Source organism: Miscanthus floridulus, chromosome 10, assembly GCF_019320115.1.
Source record: "Miscanthus floridulus cultivar M001 chromosome 10, ASM1932011v1, whole genome shotgun sequence".
NCBI classification, from domain to species: Eukaryota; Viridiplantae; Streptophyta; class Magnoliopsida; order Poales; family Poaceae; genus Miscanthus; species Miscanthus floridulus.
Window position 1 is genome coordinate 32,724,049 of NC_089589.1, and position 13,228 is coordinate 32,737,276.

Here is a 13,228-nt window from a genome sequence, read left to right on the forward strand (position 1 = left end):
TATGACCCCTAAACTATGGGCTAAAGGCACTAGGAGTAGGGTTTTATGGTACTACTAACCCCTTGGACAACAAAATTTGCTCGACTCGCGCTTCAACGGTCGCCTCAATCCATGCTTCCATTCTGTCTTCCATCTCTTTTAGTCTCCTCAAATACTCTGCCTCATGTTCTACTCTACCCCTCGAGCGGCTCCGGTAAGTGTTAGATTTTTGGGGGAATTCTAGTTTCCAAGGAACAACACCGGTTCCTCTAGTGTGACCAGGGTGCTCCTTGGTTCTGAGTGCTTGGGTGAGCACGTCTTTCTCCCTATTAGAAGTGCGAGTCCCGTGCCTCACCTCCTCAGTTACTTGGGAGATCCTCTGGATGAGTTCGCTCATGGGTTGATTTGAGGAGCTAAAGCTCCCATCCTCGGTGCCATACATTTCTCCCCATACAGTATAATACCGATCTAGGCTCCCAATCGACGGTCTCAACCTAAATGCCTTCCTCAGCAAGGCGATCCATCTTTTGAAGTTCTGCTTCAAATTCTGACAACTTTTTGGCGTAGCCACGAGAGCCGAGATGATGAGGATTCGTCGCTTTCTGCGAATTCTCCTTATTCTTCCTGCTCAGTTCTAAGTACTCCTCGGATAACCTGTATTCCTTGAAATTCTGCCAAAAGTCCTTCTGCTTGCTAAACTGTCCATCGAAATCTGGCTCTTTATTTTGGAGGACAAAATTTTTGTACAATGTCCTCTTGAAATTCTTGAAGCATGTCCCCATGATTTCTTTTGCTTTTTTCTTGACTAACTCCCTGTCATACTCGGCTGGGAAAGTGAAATACTCTAGGATCTTGACATCCCATATGTAATCCTTCTCGCTTTCGGGAACCCTCCATCGATCATCATCTTTCCCAATCCACTTCCTGTACTTAATCGGGATGAAGTCCCTAACAAGTAACTCGAGGATAGTCTTGTATTTGGTCAAAGCTATAGGCGGTGAGAGTGGATCCCCGAATTCATCGAACTCAGTAATGTGCTAGTGTGCATTCCTACCAACAGGAATCTTTGACACGCCTCGCTTGGATCTGGCCTTCCTGCTACCCAAACCCTCTGGCCGGCGGAGGCTCCTGCTAGAGACACCAAGTAAGCTATGACCCTCTCAATTGATTAGTGTGTGTGGCTACATAGTGACATGATACCATAGTTACCTGGCCATCTTGGTCATTTTGACCTAGATCGAGCAAGCTAGACGGGTTCCATGGCTGCTCATTCTCACCGACCTGATTGACACCGTCACCATTTGTCGGATCATGCAGCTCTCCCATCCTAGCAATATCAGCCGCTTCTTATTGCCGATCAGTTCCTCGGTGATGGGGTAACAGGCGACGATGAGTCATGGCTGTGACACGATCGTGGTTAGTTTTGGCTGTGGACAACTACTAATAGCATATGTTCATATATATAATATGTTTAATGCAAAGTCTAATAATAAGTCCACATACAGCAAAGTCAAATAATAGCATATGTTCACCTAGAATAAATTCATTATTTGATTAACCACATACAACAAAGTCCACCTACAGTTCTACGAAACTAAGCCTACATCAACTTCCAAATAAGAAAAGCGATGACCATAGTCATAAATAAAAGCATGTCATCTTTCCAAGACCAAGGAGCAATTCTCCTAATCTTCACATCTCCGGTGGGTGGCTTCTCTTCGATCTCCAGTGCCAGTGGATGGCCATGGTTTGCATTCATTGGACCATAGTAGGCCGGTTGCCCATGGTTTGCAAGGTAGGCTGGATGACTATAGTAGGCCCTCAAAGCTTCAGCTTCTATGTTGTATTTTTGTGCAAATTACCAGGGTAGCGATTGACTTGAGCATAGCAATCTTCCCAGGTTTTATAAATCCCAGGCATGTGACCAACATGCACTATATACCATGCCATGGTTGCCTATACATTTAAGTAAATTAGGCATGTGGTAAGTGGTAATGGTAACTCACTGAACAAGAGTTATTATTCAAGTTATATGGCCAAACTAAATCTATTTAATGTTCTTTATCCTTGACATTCCAAACTAAATCTATTTAAGCAAGAGCAGAAATTCTTATCTAACTCTTACACAAACAGAACAGTCCCTACCGTCACAAATAAGACGTCCACAGTCATTAACGTGTACCTTTGACTGCTAGTTTCCATTGCTTGCAATAATTACAAAGTATAGATATATCATAACATTATGCAACTACCATTCGAGACAGATATGCTCATATCATTGTCACATATTCAATCTAACTATGTCAAGAGGTGTTGATGATCAATGTTTAAATACTTAGACTGCACACAGTGCAAAAGGTCACTTAGCTATGACTCGAGGGAATAACTTGTTGCAACAACATGCAAATAACACCAATGGTTCTAAAACAGTTTAGGGCCATGATTACTAGGTCCTCAACAAATCAGTAGGTAGCATAATCTCTTCAGGGAAAAACTAACTGATTTATGTAACAGCATGTACATATAAGGATAGCTAAACCAAGGAGTAATAGCATGTAACTCAATCGAATAGGAATCGGCTACTATTGGGAAGACAACAACCGTGGGGCATTTCATCTAACACTTAGCGAGCAGTGAGCCACGCACTCACCGTGGGGGTGGGAAAGCAGCGGTCCGCGCACGCTCCTGAAGGCCTCAGCGGTGCTCCGGCATCAGGCGGTGGACGGCATGGGGAGTGCTCCAGCGTGGGGCGGTGCACGGGCGTCGGCATCAAAGAAGAGGAGTGCGGGGTTGGGAAGCATGGGGGGCGGTGGATGGTTGCTCTGGCGTGGGGCGGTGCATGGGCCTTGGCATCAAAGAAGAGGAGCGCGGGGCTAGGAATGGCGGCATGGTAGGCGGTGGGCGTGTGCTCCGGCGTGGGGAAGTGCACGGGCGTCGGTGTTGAAGAAGAGGAGCGCGGGGAACAGTTGGTGCGGGGTTGAAATATGGATAATTGCAACCCGCGGCGGCCTTTTATACTAGACCTCATCACTGCCGGTTCTAATTAGAAACCTATAGTGATGGTGGTACATCACTGCCGGTTGTAAGTAGGAACCGACAGTGATGGTGGTACATCACTGCCGGGCCATTCTTTAAGCCGGCAGTGATTTTCGTGTAGCAGTTACAGTATAAGTAACTTATCTTTTCCACTTCTTTCGAATACCTCCTACTGCCTCAATGGTTAAGACCCCGCAACTTAGCCCCTGATACCCATGTTCGAATCCCGGGCGGTCTAATTTTTTTGGTTTAATTTTATAATTTGTTAAGCGGTCTAAATGTCAAAAAGATATAATAAATGTGTTGCATCCCTGAATTAAACCAAAGCCTACAAGTTCTAGAGGAGCGGAAAAAACCATTGAGCTATCACCTGATTTCGGAAAGTTTGAAGGAATTTATTTCTTTGAGTGATTATCTGTCCCTGCTTTGCACGTAGGCACTTCAACTCCCCAGCCACACTGGTCGCGCGGTTCCCGAGGGCTGGCACAATTATTTTTTAATTTTTATATATCACTGCCAGTTTTCAAAATAAACCGATAGTGATAACAAGCATCACTGTCGGGTTTTTCTCATCACTACCGGTTTTTTTGAAACCGACAGTGATGTTTATATATATTATTTTTTTATATACTGAATAAATAGAAGCATATGTATTCCTATGTCAAAATGGCTTGAAATTTTTTTTGGCAAGCTTGTACACCCAAATTAAGATCCCACACAGGATCTTAGGTTTTTCTAATCATTTTTTATTAATTATATTTTTCTATGTGCTGAATGAGATAAAAGAGGGTGAATTTCATTTTGGACCCAATAGATTTTTTCATCCACCTCCACAAAATATTTATCCCTAGAGCACATTAGATCCTGTGTAAAAGTTTGGCACCATTCCAAATCTTTTCGTGGGTGGACTCAGTTCAACCTATAATTAAACGGTCTCATCACACGGAAATTCAATTAAACCTTAGAAAGTAGCAAACCATCTCCGAAAAATCCAAAACTTGGTGTTTCCTTTACACGTGGCACGTGCAAGCCGAAGAAAATTTGAGACCAATAAAACACCGGAATGCATATGAACCACACAAACCTTGATAACCTATGTGTATAGTCAAGGTTCGATGAAAGGACACATGTACCTCTGTGAAGCATGTATACTCTGCCTATGTCAAATGGCTTGAAATTTTTTTGGCAAGCTTGTACACCCAAATTAAGATCCCACACAGGATCTTAGGTTTTTCTAGTCATTTTTTTATTAATTATATTTTTCTGTGTGCTGAATGAGACAAAAGAGGGTGAATTTCATCTTGGACCCAATAGATTTTTTTGTCCACCTCCACAAAATTCTTATCCCTAGGGCACATTAGATCATGTGTAAAAGTTTGGCACCATTTCGGATCTTTTCGTGGGTAGACTCAGTTCAACCTATAATTAAACGGTCTTATTGCGCGGAAATTCAATTAAACCTTAGAAAATAGCAAACCATCTCCGAAAAATCCAAAACTTGGTGTTTCCTTCACACGTGGCACGTGCAAGCCTAAGAAAAAGTTTGAGACCAATACAACACTAGAATGCATATGAACCATAGAAACCTTGATAACATATGTGTATAGTTATGGTTCGATGAAAGGGCATATGTACCACTGTGAAGCATGTATACTCCGCCTATGTCGAAATGACTTAAAATTTTTTTGGTAAGCTTGTACACCCAAATTAAGATTCCACACAGGATCTTAGGTTTTTCTAATCATTTTTTATTAATTATATTTTTCTGTGTGCTGAATGAAACAAAAGAGGCTGAATTTCATCTTGGACCCAAAAGATTTTTTCACCCACCTCTACAAAATTCTTATCCCTAGGGAACATTAGATCCTATGTAAAAGTTTGGCACCATTCTAGATTTTTTCGTGGGTAGACTCAGTTCAACCTATAATTAAACGGTCTCATCGCACGGAAATTCAATTAAACCTCAGAAAGTAGGAAACCATCTCCGAAAAATCCAAAACTTGGTGTTTCCTTCACACGTGGCACGTGCAAGCCTAAGAAAAAGTTTGAGACCAATACAACACCGGAATGCATATGAACCACAGAAACGTTGATAACCTATGTGTACAGTCATGGTTCGATGAAAGAGCACATGTACCTCTGTGAAGCATGTATACTCCGCCTATGTCAAAATGACTTAAAATTTTTTTCACAAGCTTGTACACCCAAATTAAGACTACACATATGATCTTAGGTTTTTCTAAGTAGTTTATTTATTTATTATATTTTTCTCTATGCCGAATGAGATAAAAGAGAGTGAATTTTATCTTGGACCCAATAGATTTTTTCATCCACCTCCACAAAATTCTTATCCCTAGGGCACATTAGAGCCTATGTAAAAGTTTGGCACCATTCCAAATGTTTTCGTGGGTAGACTCAGTTCAACCTATAATTAAATGGTCTCGTCGCGCGAAAATTCAATTAAACCTCAGAAAGTAGCAAACCATCTCCGAAATGTATATTTCTAATTGCCTTCACACGTGGGACGTGCAAGCCTGAGAATAATTTTGAGACCAATACGACACTGAAATGTATATTTCTAATTGCCCAATAAATGTTACATGAATTACATACATGACAATAATTAAACACACAAAGGCGTACATATTAAAATTAGAACCCAATTAAACTACGACCTTGAAAACCTAGCTAAATAAACATTAATTACTATCAGAATCACTACCGGGATCGATCGGGCCACGCACACTAACATGCCTCTATAGCCATATATGGTAATTGATGTCATGGATTATGTATCCGCTTGTATCGATGAAGTCCAATGCCCGTATGAGTGCACTCTCTCGTGCCTCACAATACCGAAAGAATGGTCGTCCATAGATGTAACCTACTAAACGACCACTGCCCCTATTAGTAATCCTTATGCAGTATTGGCATCCTTCTATAGTGAGCTGGCCAAGGTTTCCATTACAGAAGTCCCAATCATACCCGAGTTGTTCCATAGCTTGGTCTAGAATGGCCCACAAGCCACATGCAGCATAGGTAAGGTCCTGTAGCGCAATCTACATGCGGAGAAAAAATTAGAGAATGTTATTACAATAATAAATAACAAATAACCACGACTTAGGTATAAGTGACCATTTTACCACATCCGTATGGTTGTAGCTTGCAAACCATTCGCTTGCTTGCAGGACGTGGATATCACCAGCATTCAAAGCAAGTGCCTTGAAGTGTGAGAAATCAGGCACATCATAGCAAATACGTCAAAGTGCCTCTAAATAGATGCGCACGGCACTTAATTGGGCGCTTATCACGTCCGGGCTCTATATTACCGTCCCATGGATATGGTTCCGATGATTTGAACCCCTCACAGGGATGAAAAAACAGAGTTCACACGTCCATTGCCGACCACTTGCATTAGATGCTATGTTCTCGATGATGTCCGAGATAAAGAACCAGCTAAGTGCTGTTCACAGCCAATCTATTGGGGATATAGTCTGCGACATATATGCATGCAACAATGATATTAAACTAATTACACTTATTTGTTAGCATAAAAAACAAAAGATGTTGAAAAATATTTCATACAATAGCTGGAACAGGAAACCGTGGAATGACCACATTAGGAGCGAATGGCTCATCGCCAGGGTGGAAACCTGGTTCTTGTGGTGGGGGAGGTCCGTTGTTCATACCACTTGATCATGGTACATTTTTATTTCTGAACTAAAGTTGTCGGGGTAGGTGGAGGCAGTGTTCCAAATGTTGTGGTCATGGTAGCACTGTTGGCATATGAGGAGCATCTACACATCAATATCGGTTTTAGTTTAAAAACCCATAGTGATAGAAGCTATCACTGCCGGTTTTAAAACCGAATGTGATAGAAGCTATCACTGCCGGTTTTAAAACCAAAACTAGCAGTGAAGGGCCCTGCTTCCATCTTTTAGTAAAAAAATATAAAAAAACATTGTCAGTTTGGAGCCTGCCATCGCAGCCTTTTTGTAAAAAATATAAAAAGTTTGGCCCGCCTGAGATTCAAGCGTGGGTCACGGGGTCGAGAGTGCGCGGCCTTAACCGTTGAGTTAGGATAGGGAGTTCGGTTAGAATGGTTTTATTTTTTTCTTTTATCCCATCATAATGCACTACTAAATAATAAATGCAAAATCAAAAAAAGTTTGGTTTGCCTGGGATTTGAGCGAGGGTCTCAGAGTACAGAGTGCGCGGCCTTAACCGCTGAGCTAGGATAGAGAGTTCGGTTAGTTTGCTTTTCTTTCTTTCTTTATTAATAGAAATAACGCAGTTAGTTTATATTCTAAAATAACACAAAAATTTATGTCTTGATTATTTAATTCTATGATAATTAATTAATGGTCTATAATTATCAAATAATAGTGTTTGTGAACATGATCTTAATATTTGATTACATAGTCAATAATTAAATTATAGAGATGCGCACAAAATATAAATTAAATATTCAGTGCGAATTACTGATACAACGTCTGCATAATGACTACATAGTTAACAATAATCTAACTATCTTTAGGTGCATCAACAATGAGGGCCTCATTGTGATCAATTCGTACGTAAGCAGGTTCGTCACCATCTTGAAGGATAGGTAGGGGTACATTCGCCCCGAATGGATGTATTTCCTGATAGCCCCTGTAGTCTTCTTCGTCCGTCACTCCATAAACACCGACAATCTTCCTTTTCCCTTCTAGGGCTACTTTTAGCCTTTCTTTTGTCTTGTTGTCCCTTGCATAGAAGACTTGCATAACATCTCTTGCAAGGACAAAGGGGTCGTCTCTATATGCGGTCTTAGTGAGATCAACGGTAGTAAACCCTTCGCTATCAGTGTTGATTTCCTCGAGCCAGACCCACTGGCAGTGAAAAAGAGTTGCTTTCAATGGACTATAGGCTAGCTCCCATATCTCCTCTATGAAACCATAGTATGTCGCCTGCACGTTGCCGTTCTCGTCGTGAGCATCAAAACGAATACCACAATTTTGGTATGTGCTCTTTCCATCTTGCTTTTTTGTGTAAAATGTGAATCCATTGATCTCATACCCTTGGTACTTAAGATATGTACTCAAAGGCCCCTTGGCTAAGGCATCCAGATGATTACCCAACTTTATTGCAAGCAAGCGACGTCGCAACCAGCTGACAAATTCCTCCTTATGTTTTTTATCCAGCCAAGCCTGTGACCTGCTCGGATACAGAGTTTGCAGCGATTGCCTATGCTTGTCAATGTATGGCATCACACCCTCGGCTTGCTAGAGAACAGCGAACTGTGCATGTCTAAAAGAAACAGGGTCGTCTACTATAACAGATTTCTCCCCGATCGTTCCTTTGCCACGTAGTCTTCCCTCATGATGTGATTCTAGAACTCCAATCCTTTTGATGTCAAGATAATATGTGCAGAACTCAATGGCCTCCTCCGTTGACCATCCTTCAACCATGCCCCCTTCTGGCCTGAATCTGTTCCTAACATACCTCCTGAAAACTTTCATCAGTCTTTCGAAAGGAAACATCTGATGCAGGTACATTGGGCCAAGGGCTCAAATTTGGTCAACAAGATGAATGAGCAGATGCAATGAGATATCAAAGTAAGTCAGCGGGAAATGCATCTCAAGCCTAACGAGAGTTTCGGCTATGTCCCGATGCAGCTGCTCTAGTGTGGACACATCAATGACCTTTTTTGAGATCGCGTTAAAGAACGAGCAAAGCTTTATGATTGGGGCATGGACGTTTGGGGGGAGGATACCATGCAGGGCAATAGGGAGCAGCTGAGTCATAATGACATGCAGTCATGGGCCTTCATAGGGCCATAGTTGAACTTGAGTTCTCTCATGTTCACTAGCCTCTTCGGGTTTGCACAGTATCCCGTCAGGACTTTGAGTTCATTGAAGAAAGAAATAAGTGCACGCTTTTCTTCCTTCTTCAATGTCCATGATGCAACTGGAAGTTTGAACTAGCCATTCTCTAGCTCCACGGGATGTAGCTCCTTCCTGATTCCCAAATGTTGCATGTCCAGGCATGTGGCTAGTGAATCCTTCAATGTCCCCCCATTGTCCATCAAGGTGTTAAGAGTGTTAGTGCACATGTTTTTAGTGATGTGCATGGGATCAAGACAGTGGCGTACACTCAGAAATGGCCAGTAAGTTAGTTTCTAGAAAACTGATTTTTTCTTCCAAACGCTCCCATTAGGCGCTGCTACTGCATTGTCCCCCTTCCCAAGGATAACCTCTAGTTTGTTGAGTTCTCGAAGTATCGCAGGCCTGTCTCGATATTTTGGAGCTAAGCGTTTCTCAATAGCACCATTGAAATCTTTTCTGTTCCTACGGTAAGGGTGATCCTTAGGTAGGAACCTACAGTGTCCCATATAAACTATCTTTGAGTTATTTGGCAGATTTACCGCATCGGTGTTGTCCAAGCACTCGACACATCTAGTATAGACTTTTGTCTTCTCTCTGGACAACGAACCTCGACCTGGCAGGTCAGTGATTGTAGCGATAAGTACTCCCTTGATCGTGACATGTTCCTTTTTGTACTCATCCCAAACATCTGGCACACCCTTTTCAAACATCTCCACTAGTTCATCGATCACTGGTTCCAAAAACACATCGATGTCATTCCTAGGCTGTCTTGGCCCTTGGATCAGTAGTGGCACCTAGATATATGACCGCTTCATATAGACCCAAGGTGGAAGGTTATATATATAGAGCATCACTAGCCAGGTGCTATGATTGCTTCTAACCAGGTCGAAAGGATTCATCCCATCTGTGCTCAAAGCAAACCAAAGGTGCCTTACCTCTCCATCGATGTCCTTATCGAACATAGTATTGACAGTCCTCTAGTCATGCCCATCGGTGGGGTGCCTCATCATTGTATCTTTCTTACGCTCTTTGCCATGCCAGCGCAATAGCTTGGCTGACTTTGCACATGCAACAGCCTACGCACTCGGGGAGCTATAGGGAAATACCAAACGAATTTTACAGGACCTCCTCTGGTCTTGGTACCCTCATCTGACGGCCCTTCCTTGTACCAAGGAGCTTCACACTTGGGGCACTTGTCCAAGTATTTGTATTTATCTCCATGGTACAATATGCAATCATTGGAACACGCGTGGATTTTTTCAACCTCGTGGCCGAGGGGGCAGACCATTAGCTTGGCCAAGTATGTCTTTCCTGGCAACTCATTTTTTTCTAGGAGCATTTTCCTTATTATACCTAACAACTGATCGAAGCCTTTATCGCTTAATCCATTTGTCGATTTGAACTCTAACAACATGATGTTGGCTTCCAGTTTGCTCAGTGGACAATTCCTATAAATGGTGTTTTGCCATCTTGTCTCATTTTCTCTAGCTTTCTTAGCTGTCTTTCACTACGACATCCAGTCTCTACATTACGTAGTAGCTGAGAAATGCCATTGTTATCCTCAGTGTCGTTAGGTAGCGTGTTCCTAAACACATTATTAACTGTGGCCATAGGTTCCGTGTTGACACCGGGTTCCTCGTTAGCATCGTGGATGGCTACATCAGGCATGTCCACATCATCATCATTTTCCTGTAGAACATTCACACCAACCTCACCATGCATAGTCCATATCGTATAGTTTGGCATGAACCCCGTGGTAATCAAGTGCGATCGTATAGACTCAATTTGACGAAAGTTCCTATGATTCTTGCAATCTTTGCATGGGCAGAAGACAGGGTTCCCGTTCCCAGCGTGGGCTTTGGCATCGGTGATAAACTGGCTGATGCCATGCATGTACCGCTTATCCGTTCGGGACAGATGCATCCACTCTCGATCCATCTCTGCACAAAAAAATACTGAGACAGTAATTATAAAGAATTAATAAGAAATCGAGCTTCATGAATAACAATTGTAGCTCGAAAGTACCATTTTTGGAAAACATTATTGTACACTAATTATTGAAAAATTAAAATTGGTAGCCCTGGCCCTATAAATTGAAAATCGTAGTAAAAACAATTATTGCACAATATTGAAGAACAACTATTCTACTCTACTTCTAAGAACTAATTATTGCATCACATACTAACAATGATGATCTTGACTACCATGGAATAATTAGCTAGGAATTTAAATGTATTCATAGACACCAACCTTTTGGATGATGGATTCATCACAATTTGAGCCTTGCACAAATGTCCAATTGGAAAAGTGCTCTCTAGAATAGAGAAAGAACTAGAATGAGAATCAAGCAATGTAGCCATCAAAATGAAGCCAATTAAGCAACAAATTCAAAGGAGTGGATGTTTGTTACTAACCTTAAAGCAAAAAAATCAAGCCATTCTTGAAAATCCAAGCACTAGCTTCATGGTGAAGAGCAGCCGCAGAAATAGAGGGAAGGGTCTAAACATGCGCCTCTGTTCTCGGGATGGAAGAGAGGAGGAAGGAGAGGACGACTTTAGCTTTTTTGTGTTGTAGTCTTATCACCGTCGGTTCTTGGCTAGAACCAATAGTGATAGAGCACAATCACTATCGGTTCTTGGCTTAAACCAGCAGTGATGAGTGGCCGCCAAAACACTGCCGGTTCAAGCCACAAACCGACAGTGATGTGGTCCTTCACTGCCGGTTTATCCTAGCCCCAATCATTTTTTTTATTTTCAAGCTCATAAGCGGCAGTGAAGGTACATCACTACCGGTTCTCACAAATCCGGCAGTAATGATACCGGCAGTGATGTGCAAATCTGGCGTAGTGGCAGTTCTTGCTAATTACGTTCTAGGCTGGATTGACCCAGATGGGGTTATCGTCGTAAGTGATATAAACTACTCTAGGAAGTTCATCCGTATATAGTATTTTCATAATGGCCCTGTCTGCTTGGCTAAAAAGCCATGGCTAAAAGTACTGTTCATTGATTTGTTGTGAGAGAAAAATACTGTTCGTTCGCTAAAAAAGTACGGCTCATAAGACAAGTGAACAGGGCCATATGTGAGTATGCACGGTGTAGGCGTCTCAACTTAATCACTCCAAAGAGAACATAAGATTTTTTTAGATACATGCGATGGACCAATTATTTTTTCCTTTCACAAATAGACAAGGTTACAACATCTTCATATAAGGACATTACAAGACTGCTACTGTTGCTAGAGCAGTTGGACCCTTTATTAATTTAATACTAACAAAAGTGTAACAAAGGGACAAAGAAAACAAATAACTCTACGACTTTCAAACAAGGAAGGATGACGATGGGATCCAACTTTAGATTAGCATATATGGAATTTATCGGTAGGCATTGCCATATCCAGTTTCGGCACCAGAACCACCACCACCGCCACCATTTTCACTATTTCCTGTGCCACCACCATTGCTGTTAGCACTTGCACCCTCATCACTTGAACCATCCCAATACCTGTTAGCATAACTAGAGCCAAAACCAATGTCGCTACCAGATCCTTGAGCATTGGAATTCCAAGCACCTCTAGCATGTCCTCCACCCCCACCACCACCGGCACCACCAGCATTAGAAGATTCTCCTCCATAATGACCAAATTCAGAATACACTCCTTGACTATATGTACTAGATCCTCAACCTAACCCTGACCCTGAACCATATCCGGACCCACCGTATTGGCTAGCTCCACCCCCTCCACCACTTGCATGGGCGCCATAAGGACCACTATCACCCGATCCTATTCCAGACCCAGACCCAGATCCCCCGCCATTCACATATCCACCACCATCTCCCCCTTCTGTGCCGGTCCCATCAGCACTAGAGTATCTAGCCACCCTTACAGCATTGGCTAATCCCATGCTCATGAGGACAATGAGAACCAGTGATATTAGCTTTGTGCCTGCCATTGTGAACTACTACTATAGAGTGCTTGAGTTGAGTGTAGCACCTGGTTTCAAGGACAAAACCAGATACACACCATATGTGAGCACAGGAAGTCAAATCTCACATATTGCTACAAATAAGAGTAATATCGAAAGACAATGCTCAATATATAATGTACTTAGTATAAAGAATATAACCTTAGATAGCAAACAGCGAAAAGACAACTCTGATCTTCGGACGAAGACTCCAATTCCACAGGGACAATTGACTGGTTGATCACAAGCCTAATTCCTCCAAACTCTAGCAATCTGCTACCCATCCAGGATTTTTATCCAAATAATTGAAAAATAAAGCAAGCGTAAGTACATGTCGTACTCAACAAATATAACATGGGGTTCATGAGGCTCAAAAGGCTAACAA

The 13,228-nt window shown here is 42.1% G+C and overlaps 1 pseudogene; it reads right to left on the reverse strand.

Annotated features, from left to right (window-relative positions):
• Positions 1 to 12,252: 12,252 nt before the first annotated feature.
• On the reverse strand, positions 12,253 to 12,831 carry LOC136488363 (glycine-rich cell wall structural protein 2-like; annotated as a pseudogene).
• Positions 12,832 to 13,228: the final 397 nt, after the last annotated feature.